An 18,747-nucleotide genomic window follows, 5' to 3' on the forward strand; every position below is an offset into this window, starting at 1 on the left:
TTCTTCACGTTTCTGTTATAGTATTTGCTCCAATAATGTCTGAAAAAACCTAAAGAAAATGATGGTGATCGGACGTCGAATAATCGGATCAGACATCCGATAATCAAACAAATCGAATACAGATTGACTCATTAAAAATCCGTCGGATTATCGGACCGAATCGGATCACTCTTTATGCTTATCGGGTTCGGATCGGATTGACCATGATTCGATCCAAATCTGATCCGTTGACAGCTCTATCAACAATCTTATTGTCAATGAGACCTGATTTTGAGAGAAGATTAGATATATATTTCGCCTTAGTAAGATAGTAACCATCTGTAGATGTAGTTTTCTCAAGACCAAGAAAATAACTGAGAGGTCCAAGATCCTTTATCTCAAACTGACGATTGAGAAACTGTTTAAGCTCCTGAATTCCAATCAAATCATCGCTAGTAATGATCATATCATCAACATAAAGTAAAAGAAGAATGATACCTCGATTGGTGTGTTGAACAAATAAGGCAGAGTCATATTGACTAGTAAAGTAACCAAGTCGAGAGATAATTTGACTAAATTTGGCAAACCAAGCTCGTGGTGCCTGTTTGAGACCATACAAGGCACGTCTAAGTCTGCATACCTTATTAGAAGGATGAGTAGAATCTAGAGGAGGCTGCATGTATATTTCCTCGAGTAAATCACCATTGAGAAAAGCATTCTTAACATCCATCTGAAAAAGTCCCCAATGACGAGAAGCTGCCATGGCAATAAGAGTTCGAACAGAGGAAAGACGTGTAACAAGAGCAAATGTCTCCTTAAAATCAATGACATATTCCTATGTAAACCCTCTAGCAACAAGTCGAGCTTTGTAGCGCTCAATAGACCCATCTGCACGAGTCTTGATCTTGTAAATCCATTTGCAGCCTACAACAGACTTTCCAAGAGGCAGATCAACCAAATCCCATGTATGAGTTTTTGATAGTGCATCTAACTCTTCTTATATTGCGTGCTACCATATGAGGTTAGAAGATGCCTCATGAAAAGTTTGAGGTTCATGTAAGGTAGCAAGAGTATGATAACAATGAAAATCACTAAGATGTGCATGTGGATTTCTTACCCGAGTTGAATAAGGGCAAAGATGTGTGGTAGGTGCACTATCAGGAACCTCAGACTGAGCAGATGAATGGGACTTAGCTGGTAGAGGGTTGACTATATCAGATGATTCTGTAGAATTAGGAAAAAGATCAACAGAAGTGTCAAATAGGGGAAGAGGAAAAGCCTTATCATGAACACCACTAAACTTAGATAATGTATGAAACAGTTTATGCTCCCAGAAAATGACATGACAAGAAATTATGAGGTGTTTATCAACAGGATCATAACATCTATATCCCTTTTGTTCAATTCCATAGCCAAGAAAACAACAAAGTCAAGAACGCGGTGGTAACTTATTTCACTCATGAGGTTGAAGAAAAACAAAACAGGCACACCCAAAGACTCTAAGATGACTGTACTAGGGAAGTTTTCCATAGAGACGTTCATAGGGTGTTTGATTTTGTAAAAGTTGTGTAGGAATACGATTCAAGGTATAAACAGCAGTAGATGCTTCACCCTAAAAAAATGAAGGCATAGAAGCAGAAAAAGTAAGTGAACGAGTTAAATCTAAAATATGTTGAAGTTTACGTTCAGTTCGACCATTCTGTTGAAATGTGCCAGTACGAGAAGTGTGAAAAATTGTATCATAATGTTGAAGAATTTTTTGAAATTCATGTTATCAGTATTCTTGAGCATTATCAGATCAAAACAATTTGATTGGTTTAGAAAACTGAGTAGTAATCATTTGAGTAAAATCACGAAATATTTTAAGTAATTCAGAACGATTTTTCATTAAAAAAAAATATCTATGTGAATCGTGAAAAATCATCAACAAAAAAAACAAAATATCGTGATCCTCCCATAGTAGATATAGTCGAAAGTCCCCAAAAATCAGAATGAATAAGATCAAATGGAGCAGAAGCAAAAGAATCACTTTTATTAAATGGTAAGGTAGGCTGTTTTCCCAATTGACATGAAATACAATCAAAAGACTTAAATTTAACCTGACCTAACAAACCCGTATATGCAAGGGTTTTGACACAAGATAATGACGCATGACCCAAACGAGAATGCTATAACTCAAGAATAGGAGAGGTGGATCGTGTAGAGGCAGTAGAAATAGTGGTAGTAGGCAGATGTAATGAAGAAAGTTCAAACAGTCGTCCTATCTTACGGCCTGTCCCAATGATTTGTCCTGTCCGAGGATCCTATACAACACAACCATTAGAAGAAAATGTTATGGTCAATCCCAACTCAGTTAATTGTCCAACAGATAAAAGATTAAGAGAAAGATTTGGAACAAGATAAACATGGGAGCACAGATAACTGAGATTGAGAAATAGTTCCTATGTGTCTAACAGCCATAGTGAAACCATCGGCTGTATGCATGACAAGAGAATGAGAAGTATGAGTCTGGGATGTGAGTAAGGTAGGATCAGGTGTCATATGATTGCAGCAAGCAGAGTCAAAATACCAAGAACCATGTTTACCTGGTATAGTAGAAAGAGCAGTGGAAGATGCACCTAAATATCGAGATAAAACCTGGTTGAGAACTTCTTCAAGGTCAGTTGCAGAGAAAATAGATGAGGCAGATGTAGATTCGCCAGAAGAGGTGTTGACTGGTGTTAAAAATGGCGGTGACAGATATTCTGTGTTAGCCACAGCTGTAGTGGAGAGTCAAGCACGAGTACGACAAAAATCAACGTTATGCCCTAGAAACCGACAGAAAATACAGTAAAGACCTGAACGGTCCTTTTTGTTATTGGATTGCTGAGAGCCAGATCGATTGTTTTTGTTGCGTCCATTGGAGCTAGACTGATTGGTATTGTTGTGTCTATTTTGTCAGAAAAATGAGGCAGGACAATCTGGTGCTGATTGAGATGACATTAACTGAGGAGCAGAATATGGTGTGTGTAATACCCTTAATTTTAAAAGGATAGTCTCGGTATTTATTTATTTGTTTTAATTATATTTTTAATTATTTAATTGATTATTTGACTAATTGTTTATGTGTTTAATTGAATTAGGTATTACTTGATTATTTGATTATGTGTTTATGTATTATTTGTATTTGTCTATGTGTTAATTGTTTAATTAGATTACGTACTTAAATGGTATTTTGATTAATTCTAAATTAAAAGTTTTCGTTTCTTTTATTATTTTATTTTATTTTTCTTTTATGGTTATGGTTAGTGGTAATTGGCCAACCAATTGGGTCCCATGGACTACTTGGATAGGAGGTTGGATGTGTATGGATTATTACCCGTGAATAGTTGTGTATGCATATATATAGATATATATTATATACATATATAAAAAGGAAAGTAATTTATTAATTACTTTTATGGTAACTTGGGTAGTAATATTTAATCTGATGTATATGTTTTATATTTAAATAATAAAAATATATATAGATTTGATACGTGTTATGTTTCAAGTTACTGTATAATATTATGGTAACTTAAGTATTATTGGATAATCCATTAATAAATAATGGGATGTGTATAATTTATTTATTTAATAAAAATATACTTAAATTATATACGTAACATATTTTACTTACCTTTTTAATATTTTATTTTTTTTTAAGTTGACTTGGATTGGGAAAAGGGTTAGGGTTATTTTATTTAGCCTATAAATATATAGCTACAGGTTGTAAAAGGGGGTTAGAAATATTCACGTGATATATTTTAGAGAGAGAGAGTTAGAGAAGGAAGGAAGGAGGAGAAAAACTCTTTAGAGAGAAGATCAAGGAAGAAGAAGTTTAACTTTCGATCCGGAAGTTTAAGGCAAGTTCTTCTTCTATCTCTTTCCCTTTGATTCGTGTTTCTATGCATGCCTAGGAAATTTCAGGATTTATTAAACACATAAAATTAAATAATTATGCATGTTTAATTGTATTAGAACATGGGTTTTATGAATTTGGTTCATATTTGTTCTTATGTTATGAATTGATAAATGCATGATTTTGATTTGATTTCCGGTTTGAATTTTTACATGTTTAAATTATGTATATTTCATATCTGTGGAATGATGGAACGTAGAAACATGCCTAGGATTCCTGAACATTAAATAGGACTAGGTTTGGGTTTAAATAAATTTAAATAGACTCAATCATAATGATGCTTGCTATTTGAATGTTTTAAACAAACGAATTAATTTAATCTTTTAATATGTTTTAACAATTGAGATTAAATGTGTAGGATGAATTGGATATGGAGAATGCTTATTTGATGGTATAATAAAATATCATCATATGTATAAGATTCAGTTTATGTAGGTCATATGATATAAGAAACTTAAATAAATAATAAGTCATTCCTATTTTGTGATAACTTGATATCATATTATCATAGTTATTTCTGGATTGTTTGATGTATTTCCTTAATCATTACATCAATTGTTGAATTGTGTGATTTAATGCACCGGTATGGGACGGTGGCATTCTAGAAACGGATTAACTTATCAGTTAAGTCCTACCTATTTTATATAAGGGAATGGATTAACTAAAATGTTAAGTCCTACTTATATTCAAGTCAGGTCAGCTGAATAAGTTGAATGACTTATAGATAATTAATTTATTATATAAGGGAATTGATTAACTAAAATGTTAAGTCCTACTTATATTCAAGTCAGGTCAGCTGAACAAGTTGAATGACTTATGGAGAATTAATTTATACCGGATAGAATGGTTAATAGATTTTATATATATAAGTATGGTGCCATGATATGAGCTTGAGTCTCAGGATCAGTGGTTAGGGTGCGTATATCGCCAGGGATGTGTAGCTAGATATAGTGTAGTTGTGTACCCTGGTAGGTCTAGGTATTCATGCCCACTATATGTGCGTTTTGCATGTTGCCTACTATTCAGGTTGAGACAACCCTATAGTCTAGTGAGGTTCCTTTAGTGTGTGTATATATATATATACGGACTACTAGTTACTGTTGGATTGACTAGGATGTATACGTGTATCGGATCTCTGCTTGGACTGTAGTAGAGTAGAACTTGTTTGTGGGCCTGACCCACCATTATTTTTCAGGTGTTCGTCAGGAATAGAGGTTGTTCGTGCTGAGCAGGAATCAGTCTACTTCATTCTTCCGATGCTACATAGGAGTTCCTTTATGATTCAGTTTCCTGATTTAGATAGTTATTGCTGTCATTTGTTTAGTTTGGATTTTCTAGGGGTCCACATAGTATGGATTCCCGAGTTGTATTTTGGAGGATCAGTTGTATCAGAAGAGTTTATTAATTAATGGAAATATATTCTGAGGTTTATTATTAGATTATCATTTTAGTTTCTTGTCAGCATTTTATTTATTCTTCTTTATTCTTTTGTACTCTGTATTCGTTTATTATCAATTTGTTTTGATATCCTCGAGTATTCGGGCGTGGGCCTAGCCAACCCGTATTTGGAAATCAGGGGGTATCACAGTTGGTATCAGAGCACTCCAGGTTCAAGTGTCCTTAGGAGTGTCTTTCGTTATGTGACTTCCGCGTTGCGTCTCTTAAAACTTAGAGCCCGTATTAGGATTCGTTGTACTCTATTTACGGTTTGTTAGGAGGAGCTGATGTCAATTATATTCTATAGTCTTAGAATGGTTGGCACTAGGAAAAGGATGGGTCCAAGGCGAAAATGATAAAGACCCAAAGGAGTAAAGGAGTACGTTATCAATTTCGTTACCAGAAGGCAAAGTTAGGGATGGATGGTTTAGGTTCGTTCGGCGTTACTTTAAAAGTATAAGTCAAGGAAGGATTTAGGTGTACGTGATAGGTCATCGCATATCGGGGCCAACACAACTTCAGTTGATCTCAAAAAGGAGACAAGCGAGGAGTAGGAGCCGAAGAGGATCCTAATAGAGGATATTTATGTGTATCCAATAGAGAGGGTACTAAATCTTGAAAATGGATGATCGCGCGAGGTGATCTGAATTGCTAGTAGTATAGCGAATGTTATTAGTAGAATTGGAGTTGATCAATCTAACATATAATTAAGTTTTTTTTTATCATCTCTAAAAGAGGTATATAAGAAGTATTGTTCAGGAGTTTGGGGATCGAATGTGTTCTTATCAGAACAAAATACATAATTTTTAAATCATATACAAAAGGGCATTGGTATTATGTTGTGACGTTCTAACTTGCTTTATAAAGCCAAGTTAGACAGTTTACATTCTGCATATAAGGAGGATGAGGGTTAAGCCCTTAGTATTTGCTTAGGCAAATATTTGTGTTTTTAAGCTATGTTTTAAAGGATATGTTTCGAGGTTGGATGATTATTTACGAAACTATAAAAAGGAAAATTTGAAACAATCTAGTAAGGTTGATTTCAAATGAGACTCTCTTTTCTAGAAAGAACGATGTCCTAAGTAGGAGTATATTTTGTTTTATTGTGTTTATCATACGTGTTTTATTTTTATTTTTGTTAATTATTCGGGATTTGGTATGTGGTTTGGTTGGGACATAAGTGTGTGATCAACCAATTATTGTTTAATAACATGGTGTAATAGCGCTATTTACGCTAGATTTGTGAGCATACGGTCGTAGGATTTGGTAGATACACATAAATCTAGCCAATCTATTGTACCTAGACATGTGTCATTATGGTGTGTTTTGGGATGGGATAATTAAACCATCACTACGAGTCAAACAATTTAGAACGATTTGTTTGATATACTTTACTCTAGGTATGGATTTGTGTCATATTACAACGCCATGATAATGGTGGTTGTTAATATTTTGGGATGCGTGAGATGGTAGTAAATAAAGATCACTTTAACGCCATGATGATATATCAGAGGTGCTGGATTTGCTGAACATCTTCTTGAAAATTTCAGAAGTTGTTACCAAGTCGGAAGGAGGATTTAGTACTGAATTAAGTCATAGTAATTCTATAATTCAGTGATAGTGGTGTTATAGCATGTGGATGTCCATTATAATGGATGCAAAGTGCTATTTCGAATGAGCTTTATAACGATTTTGGAGCAGCAGTTTTGCTTCATATCTATAGACAGAGGAATTAATCGAGAGATTAAATTAGACCATAAAGGATATGCTTGAGGCATATATCCTATGTTTTCATGGACAATTGGAAGCATTTACTTCGCTTTTCAGTTTTTGTCTGTGGTATTGTTGGCACAAGGAAGTTGGGGTGACAACATTTAAGGTTTTGTATATTACCTCGTAGATACCTCTCATTTGTTGGTTTGAAATGGAAGCAAGGGTTGTACAATCAGACCTTGACTTTATTTAAAAATATGCCGGAAAGAGATACTTTCCTTTGTATTGAACTGCGCGTGGTTAGGAGGCGACAGTGGGCTGTTGTAAATAGTTGAACTCGTATACTGGAGTTTTTCTATCAAGGAGTAGTTTGCTCGTTCTGTTTTCCATATAGGAAGAAAGACGATTTTTGGAGAAAGGTCAATTTTACTTATTACATTGACTTTTAGAGGATTTTGTTTCGCAATTGAGGCAGTCGCCTATGAATTAGCGTTACCAAATTATTAGCGCTGGGTGCATAGGAGTTTGTTCGTATATTCTATGGCACTTGGAGCTATGCAGATCATTCCCTTGTCAACATAGGAGGATTACGTTGTTATTTGATACAACCTATGCATTGTATGATTATTGTGTTTCTTAAAATATAGGAACCCTGTATACCATTTGGTATATTGGAGTTAAGTGGAGCCCTCATAGTGAGGTTGCATCTACTTAGGACTAGGAGGATGTTTTTTGCTCATAGTTTCCAAGCATAATGGAAGAAAATAAGGGCAAATTCCGAGGACGGAATTCCTTTTATTAGGGGGGAAGAATGTAATACCTCTAATTTTAAAATGATAGTCTCGGTATTTATTTATTTGTTTTAATTATATTTTTAATTATTTAATTGATTATTTGACTAATTGTTTAAGTGTTTAATTGAATTAGGTATTACTTGATTATTTGATTATGTGTTTATGTATTATTTGTATTTGTCTATGTGTTAATTGTTTAATTAGATTACGTACTTAAATGGTATTTTGATTAATTGTAAATTAAATATTTTCGTTTCTTTTATTATTTTATTTTATTTTTCTTTTATGGTTATAGTTAGTGGTAATTGGCCAACCAATTGGGTCCCATGAACTACTTGGATAGGAGGTTGGATGTGTATGAATTATTACCCGTGAATAGTTGTGTATGTATATATATATATATATATATTATATACATATATAAAAAGGAAAGTAATTTATTAATTATTTTTATGGTAACTTGGGTAGTAATATTTAATCTGATGTATATGTTTTATATTTAAATAATAAAAATATATATAGATTTGATACGTGTTATGTTTCAAGTTACTGTATAATATTATGGTAACTTAAGTATTATTGGATAATCCATTAATAAATAATAGGATGTGTATAATTTATTTATTTAATAAAGATATACATAAATTATATACGTAACATATTTTACTTACCTTTTTAATATTTTATTTTTTTTTAAGTTGACTTGGATTGGGAAAAGGGTTAGGGTTATTTTATTTAGCCTATAAATATATAGCTACAGGTTGTAAAAGGGGGTTAGAAATATTCACGTGATATATTCTAGAGAGAGAGAGTTAGAGAAGGAAGGAAGGAGGAGAAAAACTCTGTAGAGAGAAGATCAAGGAAGAAGAAGTTTAACTTTCGATCCGAAAGTTTAAGGCAAGTTCTTCTTCTATCTCTTTTCCTTTGATTCGTGTTTCTATGCATGCCTAGGAAATTCCAGGATTTATTAAACACATAAAATTAAATAATTATGCATGTTTAATTGGATTAGAACATAGGTTTTATGAATTTGGTTCATATTTGTTCTCATGTTATGAATTGATAAATGCATGATTTTGATTTGATTTCCGGTTTGAATTTTTACATGTTTAAATTATGTATATTTCATATCTGTGGAATGATGGAACGTAGAAACATGCCTAGGATTCCTGAACATTAAATAGGAACTAGGTTTGGGTTTAAATAAATTTAAATAGACTCAATCATAATGATGCTTGCTATTTGAATGTTTTAAACAAACGAATTAATTTAATCTTTTAATATGTTTTAACAATTGAGATTAAATGTGTAGGATGAATTGGATATGGAGAATGCTTATTTGATGGTATAATATAATATCATCATATGTATAAGATTCAGTTTATGTAGGTCATATGATATAGGAAACTTAAATAAATAATAAGTCATTCCTATTTTGTGATAACTTGATATCATATTATCATAGTTATTTCTGGATTGTTTGATGTATTTCCTTAATCGTTACATCAATTGTTGAATTGTGTGATTTAATGCACCGGTATGGGACGGTGGATTAACTTATCATTTAAGTCCTACCTATTTTATATAAGGGAATGGATTAACTAAAATGTTAAGTCCTACTTATATTCAAGTCAGGTCAGCTGAACAAGTTGAATGACTTATGGATGATTAATTTATTATATAAGGGAATGGATTAACTAAAATGTTAAGTTCTACTTATATTCAAGTCAGGTCAGCTGAACAAGTTGAATGACTTATGGAGAATTAATTTATACCGGATAGGATGGTTACTAGATTATATATATATATAAGTATGGTGCCATGATATGAGCTTGAGTCTCAGGATCAGTGGTTAGGGTGCGTATATCGCCAGGGATGTGTAGCTAGATATAGTGTAGTTGTGTACCCTGGTAGGTCTAGGTATTCATGCCCACTATATGTGCGTTTTGCATGTTGCCTACTATTCAGGTTGAGACAACCCTATAGTTTAGTGAGGTTCCTTTAGTGTGTGTATATATATATATACGGACTACTAGTTACTGTTGGATTGATTAGAATGTATACGTGTATCGGATCTCTGCTTGGACTGTAGTAGAGTAGAACTTGTTTGTGGGCCTGACCCACCATTATTTTTCAGGTGTTCGTCAGGAGTAGAGGTTATTCGTGCTGAGCAGGGATCAGTCTACTTCATTCTTCCGATGCTACATAGGAGTTCCTTTATGATTCAGTTTCCTGATTTAGATAGTTATTGCTGTCATTTGTTTAGTTTGGATTTTCTACGGGTCCACACAGTATGGATTCCCGAGTTGTATTTTGGAGGATCAGTTGTATCAGAAGAGTTTATTAATTAATGGAAATATATTCTGAGGTTTATTATTAGATTATCATTTTAATTTCTTGTCAGCATTTTATTTATTCTTCTTTATTCTTTTGTACTCTGTGTTCGTTTATTATCAATTTGTTTTGATATCCTCGGGTATTCGGGCGTGGGCCTGGCCAACCCGCATTCGGAAATCCGCGGGTATCACAGTGTGGCTAAAACAATGATATGATTTTGAGAACGACGAGTCTGCAAACGTGTCTCTTCTCGAACAAGTTCATTGAGAGCTTGATCAAGTGATGGAAGAGGTGAGCGATGGAGAAGTTGACTACGTACTGGTTCAAAATCATCATGAAGACTCATCAGAAATTGATAAAGTCGAATCTAATTATGATACGCGAGAAATTTCTTTGCTTCAGAAGACTATTCCCATGATAGTTCGGAAAGCGCTAATTGATCCCATAAGCATTTCATCTAAGAGCAGAATTCATTAATTCGCTGACCAGATTCTTGTTTAAGAGTAGAAAGTTGAACCATTAATTGAAATTGGCAAGCCCCATCAAAACCAGAGTAGCGAGAGACAAGCATATCCCATATCGCTTTGGCTGTCTCATAACTCCAAAATTCCATACTAATGGAAGAAGTGGATGTGTTGTGTAACCATGTGATGATCTTGTGATTGTTACTGTCTAATCTTTAACACGTGTGGCATAGGCATCTGATATCTCTTCTTTATCTTGAGTAGGTTCTGTACGATCTCCGGTGACGTAGAATCATAGCTTGTGACCTTTCAAAAAACTTCGCAAATGAGTAATTGTCACCATTAAGAATAACTGAAATATGGTGGGTTACCTCATTTTGGGCCATTTAGAAATTCTAAATGCAAAAACGGACTGCGAATTCTGAATTAGCGTGAAAAACTGGGCTAGATAAGTGTTTTCAAGAAAAAAAAATCTGACGCTGCTGATGTGTCACTGTGATGATGTGGCATTTTGCTGACGTGACAGGGTACTAATGTGGTATTGGCTGACGTGGCAGTGCTAACTTGGTATTGTCTAGCGTGCAGTGCTGACGTGGCACTTGTTGACGTGTCAAAACTGACGTAGGTTGCTGACGTGGCAGAGCGCGTGGATCTAACACACCTGGGTGCGTAGCGGACGAAAAAAGCTGGCTGAATCTTCTAGCAGCGCGTGCAAGCTATTTTTCGATCGTTTTTGGTGGCGTTGGGATGATCTTAGTGTGTTCTTTCGCCTGGGATACTCAGAATTGCAAAAAGACTTGCTGAAAACTCAAGTTCTAACCCCTAATAAGATGTATGCTTGATGAACTTATTGAAAGTCATCAAGTGAAAATATATATATATATTTAAAATAAAGTATACAGAGAATTTGGCGCTGATATCATGTTAAATACAAAAGAGAGAACTCTGTATTATATATATTAATGTAAAATAAAATGTATACAAGAGTGGTTTATATAGGAGGGGTTATGTGTGATGAACAAGTATATCCTATATGTATATGGTAACTATACATATGGTAATCCTATATAAGATAAATCTATATATGGTAATCCTATATAAGGTTATAATATAATATACAAAAATATAGTAATAATATATTCTAATATATTCTAACAGGTATGACCCAATATTATTCCAGAAGCTAAAAAGAGCAGTGTTGGACTTGGTTGTACCTTCCCCAAACCCCATTGATTTTAAGAATTTAATTGGAATTGTTATTGAACTAAGTCACGTAAAGCGGGAGTACGAATGAATGCGAATGCAGGAGTTAGAGCGTGAAAGCAGCAAAATCTAAGTCAGAGCGTGAAAGCAGCAAAAATCTAAGTCATTATGTAGAGTAGGAGTGAGAACGCACGCGGAGTGTTAGAGTATGAGCACGCTCGGTGCATGAAATTGTCACCCGTTTAGAAGAATTGTGTGACTTATGTTGAACCATTTAAGAGTGCTTTTATTTTTTAAAAATTATTTTTTAATATGTTTGGTAACCATTATTTGAAACCAAAACCTTTTGAGATTGGGATCTGGAATGAAATGCCATTTGTATGTTTGGAACAAATTGGATTTGAAACGAAAGAAATTCCTTTTTTTTAGTATGGATGTAAAAATGGGATTTGGAATGAAATTAAAACTATAATATTTTTGCCTTTGTTATAATAATAAATAGAAACTTTGTTTTTAAATATGATTGAATAAATATGGAATTGTAAAAATTGGAAAAGCTCTTCTAGTAAGCAGGCCCAGCACTTTGTGGATGACCCAATGCTATATAAGAAGCTAAAAAGAGCAGCAACACCGGGCTTGGTTGTGGGCCTTCTCCCATTGCCAATGTTAAAACTCTCATCTTCCTAAGGTGTTTGAAGGCATAAACGTGAAAACCCTATTTTATCCAAAAATAAATACATAAAGAAATAAAAATAATTAATTAAATAAAAAAAACTTGAACCATTCATTAGTTGTTACACAAAAAGTTACCAATGAGAATGGAAGGTGAAAAATGGAAGCAAACATGGCATAAGTAGTAAAACTGTGCATGTGATACACTATTATTACATTTGTAGTGGGAACACATGTGACTGACTGTCCAAGATTGCAGTTGAGGCCATGCATGACAAACTCCACTAACTGCCCTTTAAAACGTTCCATTTACTACAAAACAACTTCAAGAAAACCCCAAGACAATGAAGAAGCATGCTTCTTTTTTAGGACTTTATGAGTCAACAGAGTTTTTGGTTTTTACTATTGCCCACTTCACAAATATATATATATATATATATATATATATATATATATATATATCCACTTCACAGATATATACATATGTACACACACGTATACATATACACATATACGTCTACATGTAACAAGTTCGGCTTTACTTACATGTCATGTTCAGACAAAGAGAATTTGTTTATGCTATCATACGTTAAATTGTTAAAAAAGTGACATGCGGCCATTTTTTCAAAGATCTATGGCTGACAATTCAACACATCTAATGAGATGGTATATTTTTTTGAACCATGTCATTTCAAGTATTTTGAATTATTGGGTGACATGAAATATCACAAAACGGTTAAAATTCAATTTCCGATAAAGTGTGGGTGACCGTTAACTTAGAGATCTTTATCCAAATATTACATGGTTAACACTGTGTTTGGAACCTTAGAATTTTATAGGAATTGAAATTTAAAAAGAACTTCAGTTGGTCGGATAATGGGATTTTAAAAGGGAAAGGGATTCGATGGGATTCTAAAGCAAATTTGGTATGGTGGAGAATTCCGAGTAAAAATGATAAGAGTTCAATGGGATTTGAAATATTATTACAACATTACCCTTTTATTAATTGTTTTCTCATCTCTAATTCTAAAACCCACCTTCATTACACACCCTAGTGGTATGTGCAAATGAGCTCTTGTAATGTAAACCCTAGCTAAAAGTGTTTACTTTTAAAAACAAGTGCTTTTACTTTTGAACAAAGAGCCAAATCTCCAGCTAAAATCATATCTCAAAATGAGTTTACTCTATGCATCTTTTCAACATTACCATCATCACATCTCAATGATCTCTTTCTCATGATTCAAACTAATAATGCCGATTATCGATTGATTACCTTCTCGTTTTTGAGATTGATTTTACTAAATCACTATTTGTCGTTTTCTATGATTAATTAGAGGCAACATTGAATTCCTCTTTTTTTGTATTCAAAAATCAAATCCACCTTTCTTGTCAGATGTAGTTTACTAAATTTCCCAAGCTTTTATAATACTTACTTCAAGAGTAAAATGATATTGTAATGTATCATTTCATTTCTTTTCAAAAGTAAAAAAAGGAAAAAAAAAAATTCCCCTATTTCTTAATATTGTTAAGGCTTCATGCATAACATTCTAAATGTTTCGTTGCATAAAATTAGTGTCTTATAATTAAAATTGAAAAAAAATTTATGCATGAAGCCTTAACAATAATTCTAAATGTTTTGTTACATGAAATTAGTGTCTTAGAATTGAAATTGAAAAATATTTTTTTTCTAATTCTAACAAAAAGACATCAATCCTATAAACCGAACATAAAAAAAAATAATAATAAAATAAAATAAATAAATAAATAAAATAAAATAAAATAACTACTTTCTCGGAGTAATATTATTTTGCACATAAAACACTTGCTGACCTATACTTAAATTTATCAATCCCCTTTAATCATTACACAAGACCAAAATATATATATATATATACACACACACACACATCAACAAAACTATTGTTTTAGATGAAAAACATCACAATGGAGTGAAATTCACCTAAATTTCTTAGAATTGAAAAGTGAAAGAGAGTGAAAAAAAATATGCTTTCAAGATTCAACCATCAAATGAGGACCAAGAATGGATGTATTCCCAAACAAGCCCTCTCTGTCGGTTATGTCACAGTGGGCCCTCTTTTTTACTCACACTGATCTGCAACAACCCCAACCTACGGTCCAGCTTGCATCAGAGTTCGGTTTGTGTCAAAATCAACGATCCAGATAAGCACAATCTGGGCCCCATTTGCCCCGATTTGCCCCCATCTGCACTGAAACTAGAAAAGTACGTACCACCCCATAATACTGGGACTTTGCAGAATCCAATTGTTGGATCTCATTGAACTTATGTCTCTTGATAAAAACCAAACATGGACTTGTCACAACAATCTATTGCTTCTCGTGAATGATGAGTTCATAGCCTCCATAAATAGCAAGCTTCCCTCAATCGATTGTCTAGCTATTTATGTCAACTTGAGAGTAATTTGATTCTAACGGGTGATTTGTTGGTAAATTATACATTAACTCACATAATCTTTTCAACACGTGCTGATTTCACCTTCACAATTTGCATGCGCTTTTACTTATGTTTTTATTCTGTGTGACTTAAATCTTGTTACTTTTGCGCTTCAGGTCTTAAATTCACTCTCCATCCAACTCTGCTCAGTATGACTTAAATTTGCATATATGCAGTCTTGTTTACAGTGACGAAGTATTTTGTTTCTCAAAAATAAAAATAAATAGGGATTAACTTTATGATGAGTGCAAAAAAAAATGTTGAAATGGACGATCACTGACTCTCTTAATTTTTGGCACATCTCCTCTCATTCATGCTCATGTAAGATGCTCACACATTTCCTTTTTTTTTCTTCTATCCAATGAGGACGCATTTGAGGTAAAGACAAGTATAGATGTTTGGGGATTTTGGTATATGGGGAGGCCATTTTTTCATAATATTAAAGTTTTGCTAGCATACAAGAGACTATATCTTTGAGAGCTTGGGAATTCAAAACTCACCAACACAAGAGACAATAGAGTTAATTTAAAATGTACACGGGTGAATATGCAGAAAACACCAAAGAGTACAACAAAAATTTTATTTTTAAAAATTAAATACGCAAAACAAAAACAGTTGTCAAATAAATTTTAAACCAAATATTGTGTTATCTGAATGATTGGATTGCTTCTCGTGTTTGAGAGCACGAGTCTTGCACCCTCCCCTCCCCTCCCTACCCCTCTAACATCCAACCACTAACCCTTTAACTTTCTTGTCTTGAAAGAAAAAGGAAAAAACAAGGGTTCTAAGGGCCTGTTTGTCAACCGCTCTTGTTTTGTGTTTTTTTTTTGTTGCGAATGGTGTTATGTAGCAAATCAAAACATAAAAGCATGGTTGGTAATTTTTGTTGCGATTCTATTAGTACTATGCTTGTTTCTTTTCTTTTTTTTTTACAAAATGTCAAATCCGGAAACATCAATTCGGTGTTTCCAAATATTTCCATACTATAACAATAACCCTGCAGCGATAAGCAATACCAAAAAAAAAGCAATAATAACCTTTTTAACTAGTCATTTTATTTATCAAACTTTCAACATTTTTTTACCAAACATACTTTCATGTTTTTTGTTTCCAAAAATCTTGTAACAAATTTTACATTACCAAACATACTTTCAATTACTTATTAAACACAACGCACAACAAAAACGTTAGTTCTGTTTCGGAAAAAAACAAAAACACAAAACATTTTTGATTGTCAAACATACCCTAATAATAAATTTCTTTTCATTTATTTCATCCAAATTTTAAAACAACACAAGTTGAGGGGGTAAAATCCCTTCCACATCTCCCTCTCATTGGATGCTCATTACCTATTGTAAGATGATTTTACATTTCCTTTCTTTACTATTAAATGGGGACACATTTACGCAAGACAAGTATTGATATTTGGGCATTTTGGTACATGAGAAGGCCATTATCATAATTTTATTGTTATACTAGCATAAAAGGACTTTATCTTAAGAGAGTTTGGTAATTTAAAACTCACCAACGCAAAAACAATACATAATTAAAAATGTACATGGGTTGAATGTGTCATAGAAAACACCAAACAGTGAGATATATAAGATCATGATCACCGTGGGAACAAGTGATAGTGATAAAAATAATAAAAATAAAAATAAAAAAGTGCAAATGAGTTGGGGGAGAACCAAAGGCAAATCGAATCCAAAGAAAAAAAATAAAAATAAAATAAAAAACCAAACCCCCTTACCTTGGCACAAAAGAAAAGGGCAGTTGGACTAAAGCTGTCTTGTGTTAGTGAGGGTCCCAATAATTATAATTAATGTGGTTATATCTATATGACTATATATATATATATATACACACACACAAACATATATATGTCATGTCTCTTATATATGCTTGCTTATGAACAAAGCAAAGGTTGAAATTCCCACAAGGGGTAGAAATAATGAACCATGTTAGCAATCATTTCCATCCAGCATTTTCTCCATGAAATAAGGTGGTAATTATATTTTTAATATTCTATTTCAATTGTCTAAATCAATAAATAAATAAAGCCAATGCCCTTTTTTTTTTTTTTTTTTTTTTTTTCAGTTGAGGGTAAGCTTATAAAGCCAATGCCTTCATGATGCACCAATCCATCATTGGACACTGCTTCTTGATCAGATAGGGACGCATAGGCTTTGTTTATGTCAACAGCTAGCAGTGTAATATGAGTCATGACAAATCAACCAAACCGGTGTCTATAAATGTCATCATCTCAATACATACATATGTATATGTGTGTCTATATATTTATATATGTCAGAATTTTTTTTTTTTTTTTTTTCGGAAGGTATATGTCAGAAAATTTTCATCTGACACACGTATATATATATGTATGGTTACTCCTTTAACAGACTACCTTTTTTTTTTAATAAATTGTGAATTTGGAGAGGAGACTTTACAAAGTGAAAATTAGAGCATCTCGATCAGTTTGTTAAAATATTTTTTTGTGCAAACTATACATGGTCACGTATGATATGTAAATTTTTTTTTATCTCTAACACTCTGTTAAGATACACTACTAATGAGTAAAATTATTGTGTATTTTACATCACATTTTTACACAGCCACATCAGCATATTTCTTTTCTCAACCATCTTTCGCATTCCATTAACGAATCAACCCTATATTAGGTAGGTTTGTAAAAATTATGTGGGATGACTGGTTGATTGTTATTGGAGATATATTTTTACACAAAAAGTATAAAACAATTTTTGAAGCTAAAAATAAATAATCCAAATTTTTTATATAAACTTATTATAACATATCAGATTTACACAAATATATATATACACACACATACAAGAGTTTAAAAATGCTTAGATATTGTCCATTTTTTTAGTGTATATCCAGAATTGACTCAAATATAATGCAAAGCATAAAATATCTACACCAATTAAAAGGGATCTGATAACACAATATTGTGCGACACTTGGTCATCACACCTAAACTTGTCTATTTTAATTTTTAATAGAAGATGCCATCAATGTAGCTGGCAATCGAATTTCTCTTTGGAGGAGGGTTGGCACTTGCACTGAATGGGCCTTCTGATTCCCTTTTTTTTTTTATCCCTTTTATCTCTTTATGATTCCCCTATTTATGTGTGTGTGTGTGTGTTTTGTTATAGCAGATCAACAGGGATACATAAATAAATGCCAGCTAAATAATGAATTGTGCCAAATACATAAGGACAGTCAATCACGTACGTAACACGATTTGTATTAGGATCTTTGTTATAAATTTACTTGCTTTTGAGGTGTTTTATGAGTTTTGGCTTCTGCTCCATTGAACATTTGAACTGTCCCTACCTTGCTCTCAATACATTATTATAACATATTGTTACTATCATTAACTACTACAATAAATTCTTGAACAGTATGGTATGATTCAATTTCAATAGAATTGGATGGTTTCATAGTTTATAGATTCAATGTGAATCAAAGTGTGATAGTGTGATATTGTCTCAAGGTGCAGCGGCGTTGGCAGAAATTTGTAAGGTAAATCTCGTATTTGAGTTGTACTTTTGATTTAAATGGTGCGTGTGTTGTGGGATCGCTATACCTGCTCTAAAAAAAAAAAAAATTGTGATACTTGTGCAATTGAGGTGATACTTTTTTATCTCCTTTTATTTGGTTCAAAATGGAATGATGAAGAAATGTTACTATTCTTTATTTATTTTTATTTATT

Source organism: Cornus florida, unplaced genomic scaffold (genome assembly GCF_030987335.1).
Source record: "Cornus florida cultivar Cherokee Brave unplaced genomic scaffold, ASM3098733v1 CherokeeBrave_3.0.0_Hap2_Chr10, whole genome shotgun sequence".
Classification (NCBI taxonomy): domain Eukaryota; kingdom Viridiplantae; phylum Streptophyta; class Magnoliopsida; order Cornales; family Cornaceae; genus Cornus; species Cornus florida.